This window comes from Schistocerca piceifrons, chromosome 5, assembly GCF_021461385.2.
Source record: "Schistocerca piceifrons isolate TAMUIC-IGC-003096 chromosome 5, iqSchPice1.1, whole genome shotgun sequence".
NCBI lineage: Eukaryota > Metazoa > Arthropoda > Insecta > Orthoptera > Acrididae > Schistocerca > Schistocerca piceifrons.
The window spans coordinates 498,680,753-498,698,855 of record NC_060142.1 but is presented as its reverse complement, the minus strand read 5'-3'; the positions used below and the strand labels follow the sequence as shown (position 1 = coordinate 498,698,855).

The window sequence follows — 18,103 nt, the reverse complement described above, 5'->3', positions numbered from 1 at the left end:
TCTTTGATTCCAAGGGAATTGTTCATAAAGAGTGGGTGCCTCCTGGACAAACAGTTGTTAACCAATATTACTACAAAGAAATTGTAGAAAGACTTCGTAAAAGAGTTCTTCATATCCGTGCCAACATTGCTGATAATTGGAATCTGCATCACGATAATGCACCATCCCATACTTCTCTGTCAGTACAGCAATTTTTAATCTAAAAAAAATGTCAATACTGCCACAACGATCTTATTCACCAGATATCGCTCCATGCGACTTTTTTCTATTTCCAAGAATCAAAACGGCGGTCAAGGGACACCGTTTTCAAACAACACAAGATGTCCAAAAAACTGTGACGAGGGTCTTGGAGGAAATTACAGAAGATGAGTTCCAGAAATGTTACCATCAATGGCAGAAGCGCTGGAAAAAGTGTGTGCAATCAGAAGGGAAATAGTTTGAAGAAGACAACACTAAACTTGACTGAGACGGTAAGCAACATTTTTTTTCAAATCAGTCTGTTTACTTTATTGTCGCACCTCGTATACAGGGTGGTCCATTGATAGTGACCGGGCCAAATATCTCACGAAATAAGCACTAAACGAAAAAACTACAAAGAACGAAACTCGTCTAGCTTGAAGGGGGAAACCAGATGGCGCTATGGTTGGCCCGCTAGATGGCTCTTCCATAGGTCAAACGGATATTAACTGCGTTTTTTCAAATAGGAACACCCCTTTCTTATTACATATTCGTGTAGTACGTAAAGAAATATGAATGTTTTAGTTGGACCACCTTTTTCGCTTTGTGATAGATGGCGCTGTAATAGTCACAAACGTATAAGCACGTGGAATCACGTAACATTCCTCCAGTGTGGACGGTATTTGCTTTGGGATACATTACCCGTGTTAAAGTGGACCGTTTACCAATTGCGGAAAAGGTCGATATGGTGTTGATGTATGGCTGTTGTGATCAAATTGCCGAACGGGCGTGTGCTATGTATGCTGCCCGGTATCCTGGACAACATCATCCAAGTGTCCGGACCGTTCGCCTGATAGTTACGTTATTTAAGGAAACAGGAAGTGTTCAGCAACATGTGAAACGTTAGCCACGACCTGCAACAAATGATGATGCCCAAGTAGGTGTCGCTACGGTCGCAGGTTCGAATCCTGCCTCGGGCATGGACGTGTGTGATGTCCTTAAGTTAGTTAGGTTTAAGTAGTTCTGAGTCTAGGGGACTAATGACCTCAGATGTTAAGTCCCATAGTGCTCAGAGCCATTTGAACCCAAGTAGGTGTTTTAGCTGCTGTCGTGGCTAATCCACCCATCAGTAGCAGACAAATTGGGCGAGAATCGGGAATCTCAAAAACGTCGGTGTTGAGAATGCTACATCAACATCGATTGCACCCATACCATATTTCTCTGCACCAGCAATTGCATGGAGACGACTTTGAACGTCGTGTACAGTTCTGCCACTGGACACAAGAGAAATTAAGGGACGATGACAGATTTTTTGCACGCGTTCTATTTAGCGACGAAGGTGATTCACCAACAGCGGTGACGTAAACCGGCAGAATATGCACTATTGGGCAACAGAAAATCCACGATGACTGCGACAAGTGGAACATCAGCGACCTTGGCGGGTTAATGTATGGTGCAACATTATGGGAGGAAGGATAATTGGCCCCCATTTCATCGATGGCAATCTAAATGGTACAATGTATGCTGATTTTCTACGTAATGTTCTGCCGATGTTACTACAAGATGTTTCACTGCACTACAGAATGGTGATATACCTTCAACATGACGGATGTCTGGCACATAGCTCGCGTGCGGTTGAAGCGGTATTGAATAGCATATTTCATTACAGGTGGATTGGTCGTCGAAGCACCATACCATGGCCCACACGTTCACCGCATCTGACGTCCCCGGATTTCTTTCTGTGGGGAAAGTTGAAGGATATTTGCTATCGTGATCCACCGTCAACGCCTGAAAACATGCGTCAGCACATTGTCAATGCATGTGCAAACATTACGGAAAGCGAACTACTCGCTGTTGAGAGGAATGTCGTTACACGTATTGCCAAATGCATTGAGGTTGATGGGCATCATTTTGAGCATTTATTGCATTAATGTGGTATTTACAGGTAATCACGCTGTAACAGCATGCGTTCTCAGAAATTATAAGTTCACGTTGGAACAACCAAAATAAAATGTTCAAACGTAACTACGTTCTGTATTTTACTTTAAAAACCTACCTGTTACCAACTGTTCGTCTAAAATTGTGAGCAATATGTTTGTGACTAAAATATCGCCATCTATCACAAAGCGAAAAAAGTGGTCCAACTAAAACATTCATATTTCTTTACGTACTACACGAATATGTAATAAAAAATGGGAGTTCCTATTTAAAGAAAAGCCGTTGATATTCATTTGACCTATGGCAGCGCCATCTAGTGGCCCAACCATAGCGCCATCTGATTTCCCCCTTCAAGCTAGACTAGTTTCGTTCTTTGCAGTTTTTTCGTTTCACGCTTATTTCGTGAGATATTTCGCCCGTTCACTATTAATGGACCACCCTGCATATGCATACTAAACCGACGAATGAAAATTTATGCCAAGGCTAGGACTGGAACCCCAGATGTCCTGCTCACTAGCAGGTGCACTAACCACTACACCACCGTGGCACAGTGGCTTTCAACAATTGCATGGACTACTCTAGCACACCTGTCTCCTCAGTCCAACTTCCCGTTCATGCCTCAGTCCACTTGGCATTCCTCCCAAAACTGGAATACCATTGCAGACTCTCTGAGACTGTATTTGAATAGCAACTCAGCATCGAACGAAATGAGAGATCCCAAGACAGGCCATGACCACACAATCAACATGTGGTGCTAAGCTAACTTTTTGAAAGCTATGCCATGAAGGTCTCAAAGGTAGGACACAATCATCGGCATTAACACAAAATATAGTGACTGCTGCCCAAACTAAAGATTATGTGAATCAGAGGTAATACTGTTGTATATGTAGTGGCACTACTACCACCGAATATAACAGCAACACCAAATGTAGCTGGAAGAGGTAGAAGGCACTGTATTAAGACTCATCTGAGCTTTCCAAGTGAATTATTGTTTCTAACTACAGTGCTCCCATTCCTCTCAATCTGCATCACTGGGTCTCACAATGCTGAGGACACCACTTTGCTGTCTGTGAAACAGCTTGGCGCAGAATGGCTGCCTCAGTGATCCATGCACCCACTGCTGTGAGTCGGTCTTGTACGGCAATGGAGTTGTGTCATCATCAGGATGCCAGCAGCTGACTCAGCAGTCTGCGACCCTGCTGACTCAGCGCCACTTGGTGTGAGCTGCAGGCGGCCAGCTCCGTGCTTATGTCCGGCGTGGCTAAGATCGCGGTAACAACAAGCACCCGCGTCCAGAGTCCAATCTGTGGCCCTCGCTTCAGAATGCCTCTGGTATCTGTTGGAAGCCAGGATGCCTCCCCACAGCAGCAAGCTGTCGATTGGCCCACCGCTGGCTGGCTGTGGACTCTGTGTCTGCCTCAGAGGATCGAACCAGCGACCTGCTGTGAACTGGAATGCTGACGCCCCATCTGCTGCTGCGTGTAGGTGGTGGTGTGACACGCTCTGCCATCCAGGAGGGCTGCCACACTTTAATGGACATCGTTAGAAACACAGACCTATTTATAAATGGCTGTGCACCTGTGTTTTGCCATACATGCTATTTCACGTCACGTACTCATAACATGCTAGGTTGGCCAGTGGGCCCCTTCTGTCTGTGATTTGCGACATGCAAACCGCTGCATATTTTCTTTCAGCAATTTGACGGTCCTGTGGCCTCTACTCTACTTCGAAACTGTTGGTATGCGTAACTCACTGCAGTCCAGCCTACACCTGGCTGTAAGTTGTGTTCAGAATATTGCACAAAACTAACTTTCCCTACCCTAAACGCTGGTGTTGCTACATATACCTCATGGCACCCGACAGACATTGATGAATGAAATCTGGCAATGATCGTTCTCCTCAGAGCCTCAACACATGGGTAAACCCATCATGGTGCTGTTCACGGAGCCAGGAATCTGATGAGAATACGATGTGGTGACACTCTTTTGACCAGTCTTGTTGTAGGACACACTGGTGTCGCTGTGTCTCTTTCTTGTCATCCCCAGAGAAACCATAGCAGTGGTTGCAGTGCTGACAGTCGGTGGTGCATAAAACGTCAGAAAGAAGATGCTGTGATATGCAAATGATTAGCTTTTCAGAGCATTCACACAAGGTTGGCGCTGGTGGCGACACCTACAATGTACTGACATGAGGAAAGTTTCCAACCGATTTCTCATACTCAAACATCAGTTGACCGGCGTTGCCTGGTGAAACGTTATTGTGATGCCTCGGGTAAGGAGGAGAAATGCGTACCATCCCGTTTCCGACTTTGATAAAGGTCGGATTGTAGCCTATCGCGATTGCGGTTTATCGTATCGCGACATTGCTGCTCGCGTTAGTTGATATCCAATGACTGTTAGCAGAATATGGAATCGATGGGTTCAAGAGGGTAATACGGAACGCCATACTGAATCCCAACGGCCTCGTATCACTAGCAGTTGAGATGACAGGCATCTTATCCACATTGCTGTAACGGATCGTGCAGACACGTCTCGATCCCTGAGTCAGCAGATGGGGATGTTTGCAAGCCAACAACCAACGGCACGAACAGTTCGAGGACGTTTGCAGCAGCATGGACAATCGGCTTGGAGACCATGGCTGCAGTTATCTTTGACGTTGCATCACAGGTAGGAGCGCCTGCGATGGTGTACTCAACGACGAACCTGGGTTCACGAATGGCAAAACGTCGTTTATTCGGATGAATCCAGGTTCTGTGTACAGCATCATGATGGTCGCATCCGTGTTTGGCGACATCGCGCTGAACGCACATTGGAAGCGTGTATCCGTCATCGCCATACTGGTGTATCACCCGACGTGATGATATGGGGTGCCATTGGTTACACGTCTTGGTCACCTCTCGTTCGCATTGACGGCACTTTGAACAGTGGATGTTACATTTCAGATGTGTTACGAGGTAGCCTTCATTCGATCCCTGTGAAGCCCTACACTTGTGCAGGATAATGCACGACCGCATGTTGCAAGTCCTGTACGGGCCTTTCTGTATACAGAAAATGTTCGACTGCTACCCTGGCCAGCACATTCTCCAGATCTCTCACCGATTGAAAACGTCTGGTCAATGGTGGCCGAATAACTGGCTCGTCACAATACACCATTCACTACTGTTGATGAAGTGTGGTATCGTGTTGAAGCTGTATGGGCAGCTGTACCTGTACACGCCATCCAAGCTCTGTTTGACTCAATGACCAGGCGTATCAAGGCCGTTATTACGGCCAGAGGTGGTTGTTCTGGGTACTGATTTCTCAGGATCTATACACCCAGATTGCATGAAGATGTAATCACATGTCAGTTCTAGTATAATATATTTGCCCAATGAATACCCGTTTACCATCTGCGTTTCTTCTTGGTGTAGCAATTCTAATGGCCAGTAGTGTACTTTGCCGCACTTAAACATCACATTCCTCCGACTATGCACATAAACAAGCATCTTATGCCATCTACATTTTAATTACCTCCCCCAAGCTGGTCACGAGATCTGGTTAGAGATCTGTTTTTCCTTCCAGACGGAACAGAATTCTAATTTTCCTCTTCGTGCTCAGATTGCTCCTACCCGCGCCCTCTCATTCCCTTTCCAAGAGATTTTGGTTTAATGTACTCCACTTACTCTCCCAAACAACTCTCCCAGAAAAAAACTCACATCGTCATCCAATTTCACCTCTAAAGCAACAAATTCTATCCAGTCCTGTCTCATGACAATTTAAAAAACTATGCAGTTACAACACAGCCAACAATACCTAAAAATCAATGAAAGAAATTCGTATGTATTTGTGGAGCCATCAAATTAAGCAGCATTTGAAGAAACTGAAAAAGAGTCACCTGCAATTTAATTTATGTAACACAAGTAATCTTTATCGTTTTTAAACAACTTTTTATATATTTGACATCAGTTTGGCTGAAGTGCAGATGTATTTATTATCAGTGGTGCAGTGGTAATGGGGATTAAATGTGATTATAAAAGTAGAAAAATGGTTCTGGAAGTTGCTGAATGGTCCGTCCTGAAGAACTCCGGCATTTTTGACATGCTGTGTCAGCTCTACATTGGTGTTGTTACTGTCCGTCCAAGGAAGATTCACATGTCTGTCATCTTGTCCGGCAGAAGTGGCCGAGCGGTTCTAGGCGCTGCAGTCTGGAACCGCGCGACCGCTACAGTCGCAGGTTCGAATCCTGCCTTGGGCATGGATGTGTGTGATGTCCTTAAGTTAGTTAGGTTTAAGCAGTTGTAAGTTCTAGGGGACTGATGACCTCAGAAGTTAAGTCCCATTGTGCTCAGAGCCATTTGAACCATTTTTTGCTCAGAGCCATTTGAACCATTTGTCATCTTGGCACCATACGGCGGCGATATACAGATCGGAAATGCGCCTCAGATAAGGAGTCAAATCTGGTAGCATAGGGCATCTGCACGAAATATTAGCATCAATTTTGCACCCCTAGTGGTACCAGAAACTATAATCTGGCTGTTAATTAGGCGCAGGACTGGCACTCTCCAAGCTCCCCCTTCACATCCCATCACTTAGCGTCCCAAAGGCGATGATGTAGCTACAAATTTATCAGACGAGTTACGTGGAGTAAAGTTCTGTTTAGTGATGAGAAACGATTCTGTCATAGCTTTAGTGAAGTTGATCAGTGCGTGCGATGTCGACCAGAGTTTATCAGGAGCAACATTCATGATTAACTCTAGACATCATATTATGTGAGTAAGAATCTACAGTGACTGTTCATCTCTGCTGTTTTTTGAACTAACACTCAGCATTGAGGTATACACCCATTTCATCATCCAGCTCATTTTGGCGCCTTTCCCATAGCGTCAGCGAGATGTACTCTTCTAACACAGCAGTGCCTATGTCATCGCTTCTAGTAATTCCCAATAAGCTTTCACCAATACTGATCAGCTCATCTGGCCAGCTTTATCACCAGATCTGAATATGAAATGGCTAAACGTCCTCTCGATGACGAGGCCATTACAAACTCGGTTTAGGGGAGGAAGGGGAATGAAATAATTCGTGTTTCGAAGTAATCACAAACTCGGTTTAGAGAAGGAAGGGGAATAAAATAATTCGTGTTTCGAAGTAATCACAAACTTGGTTTAGGGAAAGATGGGGAATAAAATAATTCGTGTTTCGAAGGAATCACGTTTGTGTTTTTCTTTGACGTTCCAAAGACATAATGGGAAACCTAAATGCGGATGGCAGAACCTCTATTGTTCCGAATGCGAGTCCACTGCCTTAGCACTGCTCCATCTCGCTCGACAGATTTCTGTATGCGTGGGACACAATGAGATGTTCGTTGACCCACAGCTGTTCCAACATGCTTGTAGTTCGTCTCACAAGGTACCAAGAGGCCGCATACCAAAACACGCCAGGAAACTACTATTGTCCTTCGTAGTGGACTCAACTCTCAAATTAAGAAATTCGGTTTCGTGTAGAGGGGTACCGACAATGTTCCTTCCATCTGCATATGGAAGAGAAAGGGAAAATGACGAAGGAAGGAGGCGAGGGAACAAGCACAAGCAAGCAAGCACTCCGTCTGCAGGCCACAAGCAGCCCATCAGGACCATCCGACCGCCATGTCATCCTCAGTTGAGGATGCGGATAGGAGGGGCGTGTGGTCAGCACACCGCTCTCCCGGTCGTTATGGTGGTTTTCTGTGACCAGAGCCGCTCTTATTCGATCCAGTAGCTCCTCAATTAGTATCACGAGGCTGAGTGCACCCCGAAAAATGGCAACAGCGCATGGCGGCCCGGATGATCACCCATCCAACTGCCGGCCACGCCCGACATCGCTTAACTTCGGTGATCTGACGGGAACCGGTGTATCCGCTGCGGCAAGGCCGTTGCCCAGGCGAGGGAAGGTACTGGTAAAAATGTAAATGTTGCGTGGCATTGTTGATTGTGACATCCCATGGGATATGTCTCCTGTCGGTGTTCTTCCTCTGTGCAAATTTGCCCCTCTGCTTGCTGTTATGTGAGAGTCATGTGGTATGTGTGTTTGTGGGTGAGTGTAATAAATGCCTTTACAGTCTGGTGTTACGTTTGTGATGTGCAATGACGAGAGAAGGGAGAGGGTGAAATCCGGTGCCGGCACATGGATTACTCTTCTCGAATAGTCCAAGGAGGCCCGCCGAGCTTAATGTTCCCATCCAACGGACGGGTCACTATTACTAATTTCACACGCCCTCACTTCATGAGACACTGTGAATAAGTTTGGAATTAAATTCAGGATATAGTTACAAAGACTGGTTATCAGAAACTTTACGCCACCATCTACCCTCCCCTTGCCGGCCAAGTACCAGGCGTGAAAATTACATCTGCCAGTAGGATTTGAATAGGCTTACTTTCGAGTCGAACGCCATCGCACAGCGTTGCATTAGTGACCTCGACTAAGGAGGCGGGTGTGATATCGGTACACTTCCGCGACATATCTTACTGTGGCTTGTCACGTACAACATACGCTGATGAGCAAAAGCATTACGGCCAAGTGCTTAGTAACTTGTTTGTATGTATTTGGAACGAAATACATAATTGATTCAGCGTATCAGGGATTCGACAGTATGTTGGTTGGTTTGTGGAGGTATGTGGCATTAGATGTCTACGCACAGGTCACGTAATTCGCGTAAATAACAGGCCGCTCATCTGCGTACGCAGTGATGGCACCCGAGAGCGAGCCAGACGGGCTGCATAGCATTTACATCAGGCAAATTTAGTCACCGAGACATCAACGTGAGTTCAGTATAAAGCTGCCGGCCGTTGTGGCCGAGCAGTTCTAGGCGCTTCAGTCCGGAACCATGCGGCTGCTACGGTTGCAGGTTCGAATCCTGCCTCGGACATGGATGTGCGTGATAACCTTAGGTTAGTTAGGTTTACTTAGTTCTAAGTATAGGGGACTGATGACCTCAAATGTTAAGTCCCATAGTGCTTGGAGCCATTTGAGCCTTTTTTTTCACTATAAAGCTCGTCAAACAACTGTAGCACGGTTCCGGATCCGGAACACGAACAATTATACTGCTGAAAAATTACTGCTACAGGTCCCATGCAGGCGTAGGAAATTGACTCCCATAGTATAATACTGCGCCCGTCAGTCTGCTTCCGTGGCGCGCAGAACGTTTCAAGCCATCGTTCACCTCGATGACGGCGTTTGGAGAGACGACCCTCGACCTAGTGTAGCAAAAATGTGATTCACCCGAAGAGCCTACACCTTTCCATTGATCGACAGTCGAACCTCGATGGTCCTGACTATTTCTATGGGTCAACATATGAACACGTAGGGGTGGCCTGCAAAGGAGCTTCATGTTCAACAGTGTACGATGAACGGTGTGCTCCGAAACAATTGTGTACGCACCAGCATTGCGGTCTTACAGCAGAGGTGCCACAGATCATCACCTGTCCAACTTTACAGAAGAGATAAGCCTTCGAACCCCACGTTCTGTGGAGAGTCGCGGACGTCCATCAATTTGGCACCTAGTGGTAGTTTCACTGTCCTACCTCCTTTCGTTGATGCTCACGACAGTAGCACGTGAACATTCGACCACCTGCATCGCTTTCGAGATAATTTTTCACAGACTCTGCGTAAAAACAGTCTGCTCTTTGTCAAAGTCGCTTATCTCAATGGATTTCCCAGCTTGCAGCCCATATCCTCGCTAGATTATCCCCCGTCCGTCTCTGCTTCGCTTACACACTTTTGTTACCGCGTCACGTGCCCGCAAAGCCACCAGATGACATCTAACGTTGCGATGGACAATGATCATAATGTTTTGGCTCATCATTGTAGATGTAGATGCTTGTCTTTTGCCTCATCATTGTAGATGTAGATGCCTGTAGCTCGAATGATTTTGCCACACCGTACAATGTACAACTGTAAAAAAGAGTTAACACTGCTTTCTAAAAATTATGATTGTCTGTAAAAAGTACGAACAGAGAAGGAGAGGGCTTTTCAGGAAACAAGGAACGAACAAATGTCTTAAAAATATAACTTCCAACATTATCGTAATGAAAATACGTTAATTATTAAAAGACTTGCCAAATGCGAGTAGGACTCGCGCACAGAGGGTTCTGTGTAAATTTAAATATGTATGTACATAATTATATATATTACGTCATCCATCCTGGGAATCGAGAATCTCAACACTTTTTGTCTGTTTTCAATGTAGACACTGGCAATATATGTTGTTGTTGTTGTGGTCTTCAGTCCTTTGACTGGTTTGATGCAGCTCTCCATGCTACTCTATCCTGTGCAAGCTTCTTCATCTCCCAGTACCTATTGCAAACTACATTCTTCTGAATCTGCTTAGTGTATTCATCTCTTGGTCTCCCTCTACGATTTCTACTCTCCACGCTGCCCTCCAATACTAAACTGGTGATCCCTTGATGCCTCAGCATATGTCCTACCAACCGATCCCTTCTTCTAGTCAAGTTGTGCCAAAAAATTCTCTTCTACCCATTTCTATTCAATACCTCCTCATTAGTTATGTGATCTACCCATCTAATCTTCAGCATTCTTCTGCAGCACCACATTTCGAAAGATTCTATTCTCTTCTTGTCTAAAATATTTATCGTCCACGTTTCACTTCCATACATGGCTACACTCCATAAAAATACTTTCAGAAACGACTTCCTGACACTTAAATCTACACTCAATGTTAATAAATTTCTCTTCTTCAGAAACGCTTTCCTTGGCATTGCCAGTCCTCATTTTACTCGTATATCCTCTCTACGTTGACCATCATCAGTTATTTCGCTCCCCAAAGAGCAAAACTTATTTATAGCTTTAAGCGTCTCATTTCCTAATCTAATTCCCTCAGCATCACCCGCTTTAATTCGACAGGCCCTTAGAATTCCAACAACATATCAAAATCTCTACAGTAGTTCCACATACAAACAAAAACGGCCAGGAGGGGACTTCTGTTTATATATTTAGATACAGAAGATTTTAAAAAAAATTATTTATTTACTAAAACATGGCTGCAACTTCCATTTTGTTTTTGCATGCAGTACTGTTCGTCTACTAAGCTTTTGACGGATGATCAATGCAATGTATGTTCTAACGGTAAAAAGATTTTTTTTTATGATGTAATTACACATTAAGAGCTTTCGTATTTTTTCCTGTACCTTGTATTGTGAAATCTTGCTTTTTGCCGAATTCCATGGTTTCAGGTCAACAGGAAGTATCCCACAGGATTTTGATGAGTGGGTTTGAGATTTTCAAAATTTGTGACATAAGTGGCCGAATCTTTTGACTGAATTGACTTGGAAGCTCAAATGTTTTATACCGCCAAGGGATCATAGACTTTAGTATGTCACGTAAATTTGAACTTGGCACGCCAACGTTTTCCAGAGAAAAAGGGGTCTTAACACACAGACAGACAGAAAGATGGATAAAAAATATTATCTTAGTGTGATATCATTACACACATTCTTCGGATGTTTTCATTTACTTGCAGTGTTAAACTGCGCGTCTATCCAAATTTCATGATTCCACGTCAACGGAAAGTGGCGTATAGGTTTTAATGAATGAGTTTTGGTGTTTCAAGATTTGTTACGTAAATGGCCAAGGGATCATAGACTTCAGTACGAGGGCGAGTCAAATGAAAACCTTAAATATTTTTTAAATATCATTTATTGTGCAGAAGTGGTCCAAAGCTGTATCACTTTTCAACATAATCTCCCCCACGCTCAATGCAAGTCCTCCAGCGCTTACAAACTGCATAAATTCCTTTAGAAAAGAAATTATTTTGGTAGTTCACAAAACCACTCACGCACCGCTTGGTGTACCTCTTCATCAGAACGGAACTTCTTTCCTCCCATTGAGTCTTTGAGTGCTCCAAACATATGGAAATCACTTGGGGCAAGGTCTGGTGAGTATGGTGGGTGAGGAAGACACCCAAAATCCAGGTCTGTGATTGTTGCAACTGTTGTACGGGCATTGTGGTGCCTTGCATTGTCATGTTGCAAAAGGACACCTGCTGACAGCAATCCACGTCGCTTTGATTTGATTGCTGGCTGCAGATGATTTTTTAGGAGATCTGTGTATGATGCACTGGTGACAGTCGTCCCTCTAGGCATGTAATGCCCCAAAATGACGCCTTTTTCGTCCCAAAAGAGAGTCAGCATAACCTTCCCTGCTGATGGTTCTGTTCGAAACTTCTTTGGTTTTGGAGATGTAGAATGGCACCATTCCTTGATCGCTCTCGTCGTTTCCGGTTGGTGGAAGTGAACCCAGGTTTCGTCCCCAGTAACGATTCTCGCAAGGAAGCCTTCACCTCCTCGTTCAAAGCGCCGAAGAAGTTCTTCACAAGCATCAACACGTCGTTCTCTCATTTCAGGAGTCAGCTGCCGTGGCACCCATCTTGCAGACACTTTGGCAAACTGGAGCACATCAAGCACAATGTGGGGTGCTGACCCATCACTAATCTGTAAACACGGTGCAATGTTCTGTGGAGTCACAACTCGTTGTGCCTGACCTGGACGAGGAACATCTTCCACTAAAGTCACACCATTTGTGAACTTCCTACTCCATTCGTAGACTTGCTGCTGTGACAAACATGCATCACCGAACTGAACCTTCATTTGTCGATGAATTTCAATAGGTTTCAGACCTTCACTACTCAATACCGAATAACAGAACGCTTTCTTCCCTTGTGCAAGTCGCAACTGGGGCGGCCATCTTTATACTGATACTGCGATGGTATGTGTGCCTCTGCACTATGCTGCCACCTACAGGCCATTCTGCACGCTGTTTATAGCACGCATACCAACTTACAGGATAACGGCGCGAAATTTCGATTCGTTATTACAAATTTAAGGTTTTCATTTGACTCAACCTCGTTTGTGGCATAAATTTGAATTTGATACATCAGACTGTTCAAGAGAAAAAGGGGGCTTAAGACACACACACACACACACACACACACACACACACACACACACACACAGATGGACAACAAAGTGGTCCTGTAAGGACTTCGATTTTACAGATTGAGGCACGGAACCCTAAAAAGATGGTTAGTTATGTTTCGAAGAGACCTCGGATAGCATGCTGCTAGGTCACACTGACAAAGAAAGGGTGCTGCAGTCTGCCAGCATTGGCGGACTAGCGGTAGCCACGCTTAATCGCATCACTGCGCTGCCTGGAAACGACCCGCCTTCCAAGACTCTGCAAGCTGCGCCACGGCCATGCTCGCCAGGCGGGCAGCGTGGGGTTTCCCTAAGCCTGTGGTCTCAGCTGTCTTGCTGCGCTCTCCTGCTGGGCGCCACAGCAATCTCCGGAGCCTCTGGTGACCCAGTAAACCCTAACAGGTTGCCCAACCCACTTGTCCGTGCGGCAAGGTGCAGCAAAATTTTATCCTCCATCAAATTTGTAGCCGCGCTCATACACTACTGGCCATTAAAATAGCTACACCAAGAAGAAATGCAGATGATAAACAGGTATTCACTGGACAAATATATTGTACTACAACTGAAAAGTGATTACATTTTCACCCAGTTTGGTTGCATAGATCCTGAGAAATCAGTACCCAGAACAGCCACCTCTGGCCATAGTAACGGCCTTGATACGCCTGGGCATTGAGTCAAACAGAGCTTGGATGGCGTGTACAGGTATAGCTGCCCATGCAGCTTCAACACGATACCACAGTTCATCATGAGTAGTGACTGGCGTATTGTGACGAGTCAGTTGCTCGGCCACCATTGACCAGATGTTTTCAATTGGTGAGAGATCTGGAGAATGTGCTGGCCAGGGCAGCAGTCGAACATTTTCTGTATGCATAAAGGCCCGTACAGGACCTGCAACGTCCGGTCGTCCACTATCCTGCTGAAATGTAGGGTTTCGCAGGGCTCGAATGAAGGGTAGAGCCACGCGTCGTAATGCATCTGAAATGTAACGTCCACTGTTCAAAGTGCCGTCAATGCGAACAAGAGGTGACAGAGACGTGTAACCAATGGCACCCCACACCATCAAGCCGTGTGATACGCCAGTATGGCGATGACGAATACATGGTTCCAATGTGCGTTCACCGCGATGTCGCCAAACACGGATGCGATCATCATGATGCTGTAAACAGAACCTGGATTCATCCGAAAAAATGACGTTTTGCCATTCGTGCACCCAGTTCGTCGTTGAGTACACCATCGCAGGCGCTTCTGTCAGTGATGCAGCGTCAAGGGTAACCGCAACCATGGTCTCCAAGCTGATAGTCCATGCTGCTGCAAACGTCGTCGAACTGTTCGTGCAGATGGTTGTTGTCTTGCAAACGTCCCCATCTGTTGACTCAGGGATCGTGACGTGTCTGCACGATCCGTTACAGCCATGCGGATAAGATGCCTGTCATCTCGACTGCTAGAGATACGAGGCCGTTATGATCCAGCACGGCGTTCGTATTACCCTCCTGAACCCACCGATTCCATATTCTGCTAATAGTCATTGGATTTCGACCAACGCGAGCAGCAATGTCGCGATACGATAAACCGCAATCGCGAGAGGCTACAATCCGACCTTTATCAAAGTCGGAAACGTCATGGTACGCATTTCTCCTCCTTACACGAGACATCACAACGTTTCACCAGGCAACGCCAGTCAACTGCTGTAGGTGTATGAGAAATCGGTTGGAAACTTTCCTCATGTCAGCACGTTGTAGGTGTCGCCACCGGCGCCAACCTTGTGTGAATGCTCTGAAAATCTAATCATTTGCATAACGCAGCATCTTCTTCCTGTCGGTTAAATTTCGCGTTTGTAGCACGTCATCTTCGTGGTTTAGCAATTTTAATGGCCAGTAGTGTATTATCCACGCACCTTTCCTCGGCTTCTAGGCTCTCCAGAATAAGTCGGAAGACTTAGGCAAAATATTGTAACTTAGTCCGAAACCGACTATCTTTACAAATCAAACAATTCTCTGACACAGCAGCACCTCCACTGTCGAATGTCTCTTTTGAGGGTTGTCTTAAAGTTATCATCATCTCCAGAAAAAAGTAGAATAGCGTTTTTAAAATTTTAATTTAGATTTATTTATTTATTTTCAAGGTACAGGGTGACAATTATTGAACTGTATGAAATAAAATAGCCACACATTCTGAACGGTTTGCGTTGGAACGTTCAAACTGCACTGTTTCCCACAGGGCATTATGGAAATCACTGAGCCATTTTCATTTGGATGGTTTTGTAAATAAGCAAAATTGGCGCATTTGGAGCACTGAGAATCCACGTTTCGCGATCGAGAAGTCTCTTCACCCTCAACGGGTGACTGTGGTGTGCAGTGTCCAGTCAGGAAATAAACGGTGCTTTATTCCTTGACGTCACGGTGATTACGCAACGGTACGTGAAGGTTTTGGAAGATGATTTCATCCCCTTTATCCAAAGTCGCCCTGATTTCGACGAGTGTGGTTCATGCAAGACGTAGCTCGACCCCATCGATGCAGGACAGTGTTCGATATCCTGGAGGAGCATTTTGGGGACCGTGTTCTCGCTCTGCGAGACCCAGAGGCCACTGGCATGGGCCTGGATTGGCCGCTATAATCTCCTGATCTGAACACATGGGACTCCTTTTTGTGCGGTTATACTAAAGACAATAATCCCAAAACCATTGCTAAGCTGAAAACAACCACTCAGGAGGTCATCAACAGCATTGATGTTCCGGCACTTCAGCAGGTCATGCAGAATTTCGTTATTTCTCTGAGTCACATCATCGTCAATGATCGCAGGCATATGAAACATGTCATTAGCTAAATCCGAATATCTGTAGTGACGTTTATATGTTGAACAGTGTGTGTGCATGCCGTACTTTGTAACTAATTTTCGTTTTTCTCATATCTCATTATGCACATGTCTGCGGTCCCGGTAGATACCGAAATTCCAGTGCTACAGCACCGTAAAACGTCGTTGGAGGGGCCAAAACGGTATAGCGTAGTCTATTTACGCTTTATCGAGAGTCTGAAACCAAACAAAACATCCATTGCGTATATTTATTTTTTGGTGTATTATTTAACACTTTAGGACTACCCCTCGTATATTTTAAGAGATCTCATACTTAAAAGTCCACACTCAGGGAAGAAATTTTGACGTACCCTTGACCTTGACCGAGAACTTCCGTCTACTGTCTCTGACAAAACAGGATCGAGACTGGTAATTCAGATTTGTGTACTTACCGAATAGGTTGAGTAGTGGTGGTTGCCTTCACAATAGGACCTACGGAACTCCACACAATCCTACATTTAGTCATTGCGGCGCTCAAAATATTCACGCAGCTTTCCGGTGGGCCACGCGAGAGGTCTGTCCGGAGCTGTACTGATGGTTTCTGGTGCCCCTGACAGAGCTGTCGAGGCTACGCTTTCCGAGGAATTTTCTGCTATTTCTGCTATTCACATTTCTAAAAAGTATTGCACACTGATCATTAAATGTATCATTGTACACTGCAGTAAATAAATTACAAGTTGTATAAACTTTCTAAAAACAAGGAAATAGTATCAATGGCAATTGAGAATTATATACCAAATAAATTAATAACAGTTGGTACTGATCCCCCATAGTACACAAAACAGGTTAGAATACTATTGCAGGAGAAACGAAATTTAAGAGAGCGCAAAATCCCCAATACTGGCGAAGTTTTACAGTAGCTCGAAAATTTGGCGCCAACTCCAATGCGAGACGCTTTTAATAGCGTCCACTATGAAACTCTGTCTCTAAGCCTGGCAGAAAACTCAAAGAGATTCTGGTCGTATATAAAGTACACCACTGGCAAAACGCGTCACTACCTGCAGCGGAGAAAACAATGGTGATGTTGCTGATGACAGCACCACTAAAGCAGAGTTACTAACCACGGTTTTCCGAAATTCCTTCACAATACAAGACGAAGTTAATATTCCGGAATTCGAATCAAGAACAACTGCCAACATGAGTAACATGGAAATAGGTATCCTTGGTGTAGCGAAACAGCATAAAACACTTAAGAAAGGCAAGGCCTCCGGAGCAGATTGTGTACCACTCAGGTTCCTTTCGAAGTATAGTGATACAATAGCATGTAGAAAGATCCGTATCCAGTTACTGGGAAGCTGCAAAAGTCACATCAATACCAAAGAAAGGAAACAAGAGTAATCCGCTGAATTACAGACTCATATCACTGCCATCGATTTGTTGCAGGATTTTGGAACATACATGTGATCGAACATTATGAATCACCTCGAAGAAAACGAGTTATTGACAAATAGCCAATACAACTAGCTGATTATTGTCATGAAGTAATGAGTGCTATCGACAGGGGACGTCAAATTGATTCTATATTTTTAGATTTCGTGAAGGCTTTTGCCGACTTCTAATTAAATTGCTTGCCTGTGGGGTATCGTTTCAGTTGTGTGACTGGATTTGTGATTCCCTGTCAGAAAGGTCATATTTCGGAATAACTGACGGAAAGTCATAGAGTATAACGGAAGCAATTTCTGACTTTCTCCAAGGAAGTGTTATTGGACCTGTGTTGTTGAGCTACATGAACGATTTAGGAGGCAATCTGAGCAGTCCTCTTAGATTGTTTGCAGATGATGCTGTCATTTACCGTGAAGCAGTGAAATCAGATGATTAAAACAAATTGCAATATGATTTAGATAAGATATTTGTACAGCACAAAAAGTGATAATTGACTAAATCATGAGAAGTCTGAAGTCATCCACATGAGCACTAAAAAGAACCCACTAAAGTTCAGTTACACGATAAATCACACAAATCTAAAGACTGTAAACTCAACTCATTGCTTGGGGATTACAATTAAGAATAACTTAAATTAGAACGATCGAATAGATAATGTTGCGGGAAACCAAACCAAAGGCCGTGAATTATTGGTGGAACACTAAAGAAAATGTAATACGTTTACTAAAGAGACTGCTCGTTCTATGCTTGTCCGCCCCCTTCTGGAGTATTGCTGGGCGGTGTGGCATCCGCATCACATAGGGTTGATGGAG

The 18,103-nt window shown here is 44.7% G+C and overlaps 1 protein-coding gene and 1 pseudogene across 1 annotated transcript in view; one reads left to right on the top strand and one right to left on the bottom strand.

Annotated features, from left to right (window-relative positions):
* Positions 1-18,103, top strand: part of LOC124798613 — a 381,611-nt gene that overhangs the window by 213,504 nt on the left and 150,004 nt on the right. The gene's annotated exons all lie outside the window — the stretch shown is intronic.
* Positions 7,889-8,006, bottom strand: LOC124799667 (annotated as a pseudogene).